We start from the raw sequence: 8,770 nt of genomic DNA, 5'->3' as shown, positions 1-8,770 counted from the left end.
CGTCTGCCTTCGGCTCAGGTCATGATCCCGGGGTCCTGGGATCGAGTCCCACATCAAGCTCCCTGCTCAGCAGGGAGCCTGCTTCTCCCTCGGCCTCTGCCCCTGCTTGTGCACTCTCTGTCTGTCTCTCTCTTTCTCTCTCTCTCTCTCAAATAAATAAATAAAATCTTAAAAAAAAAAAAGGAAGTAGTAGAACTTTCTTAGACAGGACAGGGAGTCCGGTCCTGTCGCGTTGCATCCACCTGGGTAGCATTTAACTCTGTGTTTATTTCTGGGCTGATCTCGGACCTTTCCCTCTTAGCTAAAAGGACCAGGATGGACCAGGGAACTATGGCCACTCCAGATTTAAGTAACCTGGCAAAGCAGCTTGCTGGCACCCTAGATAAGTCACGTAGAGGAGGGATTGCTGAAATTTTTAACGTTCAACTCCGGCAAATGAAGGCCCCTAAACAAAACTGAAAGACTAGTTTCTGCTATTACTGCAAGGTACCAGGACACTGGGAAAGAGATTGTTACACTCTTCAGGCACGTGCTTCAGGCACCTTCAGCCCACTAGCCACCCTCTCCCATGTCCCCCTGATCTCCAATGATGGGGTTCCGAGGAACTACAGGGGCTCTTCCCAATCCTCCCTCTTAATCAACTAGGGCAAAGCACTCCCCAGATTGGGAATAAACCTCTCTCTATCCTTACTGACACAGGACCTACACTCTCGGTGCTTAACCTCCCTGCTATAAAGCAGCCCCTGCCTCAGAGTACGAAAACAGTTCAAATAGAGGGGTCTCTAATAAGCCTCAACAGGTTCCTGTCTCTGAACTTCTTCCCTTGTGTCTAGCCCCTTTGACAGATACACACCCTTCTCTTCTTGTTCCCCTGCCCCTATCCGTTTACTGGGCTGAGATTTCTCAGGTACGTATCATACCAGACTTACTCCTCAAAGCAGGAAGAAATTATAGAATTTGACAATAAGAACCAACACGGCCAACAAGGGGAAATAAGTGGCCCTTGGGCACCTTTCCTATGCTGTGTCTCTGATGGCAACATAACCGGGTCTGAGGGTGCTGATCATTCATTCCTATTAGATCAGCTGCCATTGTCTTTCCATGGGAAAAATCGTCAACTGATACTGGCAGACTCCACAGTGTACCTCCCATCAAGATTCAAATAGATCCCTCAAAACCTCTCCCCAAAATTACTTAATACCCTATGAATAAAGGAGACCGTCAAGGCATCAATCCCATAATGGATTACAAGACTCAGGTCCTCATCATCCCGTGCGCTAGTCACTGTAACACACCTGTTTTCACCTCTGTACTCAGAGAGTACAGAGAAAGAAAAGACCGGAGAAGCAGGATCACTTGGGAAAGGACCCCAACAGCTGAGGATGGAGGTTTGTCCAGGATCTCCGAGCAACAGATAACATCGTTATCCCTCAGCACCCTGTTGTTCCCAAACCTGGAATGCTACTGACATCCATTCCCACGGAAAGCACATTTTTCCCCCTGTAATTACCCTAAGCAGTGCATTTTTTTTTTTTTTTTTTTTAGTATTCCAGTTGATAAGGATAGCCAATAACTTCTTGCCTTCACTTGGGAAGGATGGCAATCCACCTGGACCGTAATGTCCAGGGTTCACAGGACAGCTTCCACCTGTTAAAACTCTTGGCCATCAGGGGACATACGTTTTCCAATGAAAAAAAACTGCCGTTTACCCAGACCTGGGTTAGATACTTAAGGCATCAGATTTTGCAATGAGGACTACATTTGGAGCCTGATGAATCCTCTCAAGACTACTAGCTACTGACGGGTTACGTTTGACTCCCCATGACAATTTATAGGAAACTCCTCTAAGCAAAGCAGATTTTTCATGGTTTCCTGATGGTTCTTATTTAAAGAATGAAGATGGTAAATATCTTGCCGGTGTGCCATTGCAACTCCCTTAGAAGTCACTTTGCTCCCGAAGGACTTTCGGGAGTAAATGAGTACTCAGAGAGCACAGAGAAAGAAGAGGCCAGAGAAGCAGGATCGCTTAGGAAGGTTGCAGTGATTCAGAAATGACAGGCAAGTGTCTGTCGTAGAGCTGCGATGGAGGAGAGGGCTGGGGACTCAATTTGTAGGACAACCCTAGGACCTGGTCAGTGATAATCAGGAGCTGAGCATGGTGACCTCCAGCATCCTGGTGGGTGGATTGGGGTCTGTGGTCAGGATGATTTGGGGAAAGTACATGAGTCACCTGGAAATGTCTTAGATGTTTGGATGGGGATGAGGGTGGGAGTGTGGAGGGGTGGGATTTGGGGAGACATGGGAGGTCATCAGGAAAAGGAGAGGCAGCAAAAATATCTATGTGTATTTAGAGCTCTGGGAATGTTCTAGGCAGGTCACCCGATTTTAGGGCGGGACTAAGTTTGAATAGTGAGGAGTCTACTAGTCTGAATAAAATTCCTGGGAGAGAGGGGGAGGGAGAGGGAGAAGGGTCCAGGAAGGAATCCTCAGGGTCCTGCACCTGTGAGTGGCATGGAGCGAGTAAAAGGCCTCTCTGAGGAGAGACCTGAAGGATAAGACCGAGGCAGTCGTGAAGGACCGGCGGGGCAGAGGGCACTGCTGACTGCAGGACGAGTGTGTGGGAGTCCTGAGGCAGAGGGCTGTCTGTCCGGGAGGAGAGGGGCCAGGGGTCTGTAGATGAGGTCAGAGAGGCAAGGGGCCAGATCAGGGCAGAACCACCACAGCTTGGGCCCCTGCTCAGGCTCACCTTGGGGTTTCATTAGAGGCAAGAGTTCTGTGCACGCATCTCGGGGACCAGAGAAGTTTGTTTTCATGGTCATTTCTCCTTGAATATGAAACGGTGTGGGATCAACAGCTGTTAGGGGAGGAGGAGAATAGATTAAAAAGTGGTAGCCAGGCGCACCTGGATCACTCAGTCATTAAGCATCTGCCTTCGGCTCGGGTCATGATCCCAGGGTCCTGGGATTGAGCCCCGCATCGGGCTCCCTGCTCCGCGGGAAGCCTGCTTCTCCCTCTCCCACTCCCCCTGCTTGTGTTCCCTCTCTGGCTGTGTCTCTCTCTCTGTCAAATAAATAAATAAATAAATTTTTTTTAAAAAAGTAGTAGCCATCTGAGAAGATCCCATGAAGTGACAGTAATATATATACATGTATATGTATTTTTTTGCCTGTGTAATCTGGTGACTTCTCTATAATTTCTGGATCAGTGAACCCAGTGTGTGTGTGTGTTTTTAACTATGTTATGTTAGTCACCATACCGTACATCATCAGTTTTTGATGTACTGTTCCATGATTCATCGTGAACCCAATGTTACTTATGGGGTGCGTTGATGCTGTGTAGCTTTGTAATTTGGAGGCAATGGGAAGGATGCACAATGAGATATTTGTGTATCTCTCTTTGCAGTTTGTTGTGTATTGCAAAATAGGTTAAACATTCACCAAATGGTCACATCCAATCAGAGAGAAACTTGCAAAAATCTAGTGATTTACCTGAAAGTCTGATCCATGGCAATGCCAAGAGGCTCTGGCTGGAAAGGCTTGCACCCCCAGAGGCTTCTGCTCTCCTGTACCTCCAATCTGACCTCCTTCCCTAGGGAGGCCGTTTTAGATCCCGTTGGAGCTGTGGGTCCCACAGTAGTGGTTCAATCACCACCCCCAACCCACCCTGGGAGGTCCCCTAAGGGAGGTTTCCTGCCCTACATGCTCCCATGTTTTTACTGTTGAAGGCGATGCCTGAGTTGTTGACCAGCATGGCCAGGGCCCCGTACTCCTTGTGCAGGAAGTCGTACAGGGCATAGATGCTCTACAGGGTGTCGATGTCCAGCAGGTAGAAGTGGGGACTCAGGCCCCCGACCAGGAGCTGCTGCATGACCACCGGCCCGGCACCTTGTCTTGGGACATAAGCACCACATCCCTGGGGATTTGCTGGCACAGGTCCCTCGGGACAGCCAAGCCAATGCCCTTGTCCCTGGTCACCAGTGCCAGGCAGGTGGCTGAGGACATGGCTCCATGCAGGTCATGCAAGGCCCTGTCTGGTGAGAGAATCGTGTCGTGGGCCACACCAAGGGCTTGTGGTGCAGAGGCCAGGCCACAGTCAGAGATGCCAATAGAACTGTGTTCTAGGAATCAGGGCTGTGCCTCCTTGGGCCCAAGGCCCTGCCTCAATCCCTCCATCAAAGGAGAGACCAAATGTAAGAAGTTTTCCTAACGAGCCTATACCAGATCCATCCCTCCTGGGGCTGCACCCCGACCCAACCAGAACTTTTCCCTCTTAGGATCTCAACTCTGAGCCAAGCAATGGTTTGGGGAATACAGATGTGCTCTCCGAAACAAAGGTCGTGGGTATGGGTTACTAGAGTGCTAGAGATTCATAGCATTCAAGTGAACTATTTTGGGAAAAACCTTAGAGGGAGAAAAAAAAGAGAGCTGAGTAATTGTCTTGGGAATGTGCCCTTCCTCTGCAGAATGAGAATGGTTGCTTTCTTCTAAAACACAGTGAAATTATATGTCCAGGGAGACTGCTTCTCAGGCTACAGATCCCTTTGCTTTCTTAAGGGAAAATCAAGAGGGAGAAATCATTCCTGTGCTGAGACTTGGCTGTGGGCAGGGCTCCTTCGTCTGTGTGATCCAGGGGGCTCCCAGTGCAAGTGGATGTTTGTGTAAATTAGTATGAGCCAGGCCAGTGATTGGAATGTTTTATTTAATGGGTACACATGCATATGCTTGTTACAATGCCTGCTTTTAGTCCAACCTCATAGTTAATGAGTCGTATAGATAGTTTGGATTATTTTTAAAGTATCAAAAAAAGGGGGTCTTTGTGATACCAGGTTACATTTCCAAACTAGCAGTCGAGATTCTATGGTCTTGACCTAGACATGGGTCAGTTTAGAAATACAAGCTAACAAGAAGGAAATTAACAGGCTTCTTGAAGGGAAAATTTAAAGGAAACCGGATATTTATTTTTTATTTTAGTTTATTTTTTAAAAGAGTTTTTCAGGAATCTCTGCATTCCACTTGGGGCTTAAACTTACAACCCTGAGATGAAGAGTCCCACGCTCAAACATTTGAGCCAGCCAGGTACCCCAAAGGAAACCTCACATTCAAAATAAAAAACTTCCCCTTGCTTGCATGGGCCTTCAGTTTTCATTTCTTTTAGCCTGAAAACCCCTGGTGAAGAGTGAGAAATAATCATGAGAGGAGAGGAGTCTGTACCACATGGATGCTTCTGTGAGGGGAGGGAGGTGGTGGGCATTCACTGAGCCCACGGGGAGCCAGGCTTGGTGCAGGGCAGTAAGAACTTCCCCTCAGGGCTATGGATGTGTCAGGCCCCACTACAGGGACTCATGATGGAGGACACTTTGCGCAGCCATTGTTTTTAGCTTGTCCACCTGTATCAGTTCACTTACTCTTCACAGCAATCCTATGTCGTTTCCTCCATGGTACACTTGTGGAGACTGACATACAGCAACATGCAGGATTTTGCTCAAGGTCACCCAGTAAGGTAGCAGAGCCAGGACCTTTTAGTTTCTAGATGTTTGTGTTGAGAGCTTTCAAAGAGGACAGTGGGAAGAATAGTATTGTGGACACCCATGAATCCACCAAACTAGCCTCAACAATGACGAATATTTTACTATCGTTTTGTGTTCACCTTCTGTTGATATTTTTCTGAACCGTGTTCATGTTACAAACTGGGTGACCCTTTATCCCTACTTCAATAACACATTCACCTTGAGGAGATTTGACAATCATTCTTTCATATCCATTGATACCAATCCACATTCACTTTTCCCCTTGTCTCAGCTTGTCTTATGGATGTATCTTAAGCACCCACTCCCATTTCATACTCACAATTGTTTTTCCCCCAGTGAGTTTGATATTTAACGAGACCACAGAGGGTGTCTATCCTTCATGGGTTGCCCATGTCATAGTAGAGGCTGATAAAGCACAGAGGCTGGCCGGGGAAAACCAGCCCCATTCATGGGTTAATATATCATCTGTGGTGACCTTCAAGCTACAACAGCAGATTTGAGTAGGTCCTACAGAGACCATTGGCCTTGCAAAGGCAAAAATACTTACTATTTGCCTCTTTCACTAATGTTTACCAAGCCCTGAGTTAAATGTCCCTTTTGTTGATCTACCTTAGGGTTTGTTGTTAGTACTTAGTGTACTAAAGGGTGATTTTTGGGCTGGTTGCCATAAAACAATCTGCACACATGGACATTTACTTAGAATTGTTTATTTCTTCTGTGATGTCCATTCATTATTTTCATCAATTCCACTTTTTCTCCTCTTATATCACAGAAGAAATCACAAACTTCACAGAATTAGTGGCCATTTCAATGTGAATATGCAGTAAGGATAGTGGTTCTTTTGTTTTTAGTTTTTGTTTGTTTGTTTGTTTGTCTGATAAGGATATTGTTGACAGTGTAACAGTTTTTTTGGTCAGTCATGGTGGGATTTGAGATGGGAGCCATGAAGGTAACTGATAGAGCGGTCCCCATTGTTCAACTTTCTTCTCCATAACAAACTCCCCATGAGGCTCCTCAGCATCAGAGGGCAAAAGGGCCAAGTAGACAGGGGTCTCTGCTCCTTCTGGGCTTTTGATGGCTTTAGGCTCTTTCAGATCTGTTCTCACCCAACCAGGGCAGCAGGCATTCAGGAGTATTTTGTCTCCTTTCCTCTGCTCACTCAGGTTCCTCGCATGGATTCTGGACAGGACCGTGACACCGATTTTTGTCACTCCATAGGCTGTATCAGACCAGCCTCCTTCCTGTGCACGCCTTTCTTTGTGTCTTCCACGAACTTGTTCATGAGCCCCACCAGCTCCTCTTCTGTGATGGCCTCACATAAACTTCTGCTGAAGTTCTGGGCTGCACTTTTTTAAGGGCTACAAGGCTTATTACGCTAGACACATTCACCCACTCTGCCTAAAATACAACATAGACAGTCATGTAGAATGGCATGCCTGAGGATGATGCATACCAAAATTGCTGGTATTTTTCCCATTTGGGAGACAATTACTAGTCTGCTATGAGTGGCGATGAAGACTGCCTCTGCAAATGAAGGACACGATACAGTCTTGAACCTTGTTTTACTCATCATGTCTCAGAGGATGTCAGAGAAATGATCTAATGGGACTGAGCAGTGCCCAGATGCTCCATAAAGAAAAGAACGTGCTTTTTACAGGAACACGCTAAACAGAGTGATAGGAGACATTCAGTGTAGTCATGAGTAGAGAGCCACTTTTCCTCATTGGTCCCTTTGGGACCATCTGAAGATCTTGTGGTTACTTGGGCAGTGCTCTATGAATAGGTGTCTACTGAACAACAAAGAGCTGATCGCTTAACTGAGGGTCTTTTGAAGGTAAACAGACTGCATCGGGTTTGGTAGACTGTCACTGTGCTCTAGGTAGGTAAAAACAAGTCACCTCAGTGGGCTGAACTGCATGCGGGTTTTCTCCTTGTTGGTGTTTTTATTGGCTCAGAAGGAGTGACTAATGTCCTGGCAATATGGTCATGGAAAGGAGCCGTGGAAAACGAATCTGTTAAATGGACGCTATTAAAAGAAACGATGTTGGTGCTACAACATGGATGAACCTGGAGAGCATTATTCAAAATTAAAAAGCCAGTCACAAAAGACCACTCATTATATGCTTCTCCATACATGGGATGTCCAGAAGAGGAAATGAAGGGGGGAGTGTAGATTGGTGGGTGCTCGGGGCAGGGGGGATGGGGGAACGGAGGGCTGATAGCTAAGTCACAGGATCTCCCTGGGCTGATGACAGTGTGCTGATCTTGAAGCAGTGCTGGTCCCACAACTTGGCCCATCTACTAAAATCCACTGAGTTGGATATCTGAGATGAGTGAAGTGTACAATACGTGAATTGTGTCTCAATAAGCTGCTAGAAGTGTAAAGCACTGACATAGTTCTCACTACCTCTATTTTGAAAATATAGTTAGTATTGGGGCACCTGGGTGGCTCAGAGGGTTAAGCGTCTGCCTTCGGCTCAGGTCATGATCCCAGGGTCCTGGGATCGAGTCCCACATCGGGCTCCCTGCTCGGTGGGGAGCCTGCTTCTCCCTCTGCCTCTGCCTCTCTCTCTCTTTCTGACTCTCATGAACAAATAAGTAAAACATTTAAATACATATATATATATAGTTAGCATTTATAGCAATGAACTTATATTGACATGTGTAATTGTTGACAGTTTTTATATTTAAAGGAGTATCTGTTTTTTTAATATCTTTTTCAAACTAAATGCATGGTATAATTTAAAGAGAAAATAGAAGAACAACAGTTTATCACTTTAGAGAGCGTATCCTTTAAATTCAGGACTATGAATTTCGGGGAATGGGGAAGAAAAGCCATGGAATGTGGGAGGAGACGTACATGGCCTAGATACCGATTGCCTGGTTAAAAAGGTGGTGGGCACCTGGTGGTTGTAGATTCTTAACTTTTTTGTGGCTCAATTATTTCAGTAAAACTCTTTTTTGAAGAAAGGATTAAAAGAGAAGAGTCAGTCTACTATGCCTCTGGCCTGAAGGTCACATTCTTTCTCGTTTTGTCCCTCCATGCCAAAAAACAGAGCAAACACGGGCCTCTGGAATGTGTTCTGCACCCACAGAGAACTGGTGAAGTCATTCAAGATTGTTCTTTGTATCCTAGGTTGTGAAGTATGGGAGGGGAGGGACAGTATTTGCTTTTGGTTTTCCTAGCTAGGGTTTCTCTCAGATAGTCTCCCCAAAGACGACAAAGTCCTGGTAACAAGGGCA

At 46.3% G+C, this 8,770-nt stretch overlaps 1 pseudogene; it reads right to left on the bottom strand.

Moving 5' to 3' along the window:
• Positions 1–200: 200 nt before the first annotated feature.
• On the bottom strand, positions 201–4,030 carry LOC114217984 (carbonyl reductase [NADPH] 1-like; annotated as a pseudogene).
• Positions 4,031–8,770: the final 4,740 nt, after the last annotated feature.

The sequence above is a fragment of the Eumetopias jubatus genome, unplaced genomic scaffold (genome assembly GCF_037043125.1).
Source record: "Eumetopias jubatus isolate StellerSeaLion01/CBP00866 unplaced genomic scaffold, mEumJub1_p1.0 scaffold_1, whole genome shotgun sequence".
In the NCBI taxonomy this organism is placed as follows: domain Eukaryota; kingdom Metazoa; phylum Chordata; class Mammalia; order Carnivora; family Otariidae; genus Eumetopias; species Eumetopias jubatus.
Note: the sequence above shows the minus strand (reverse complement) of the source record. Positions and strands in the feature narration are given on the sequence as shown.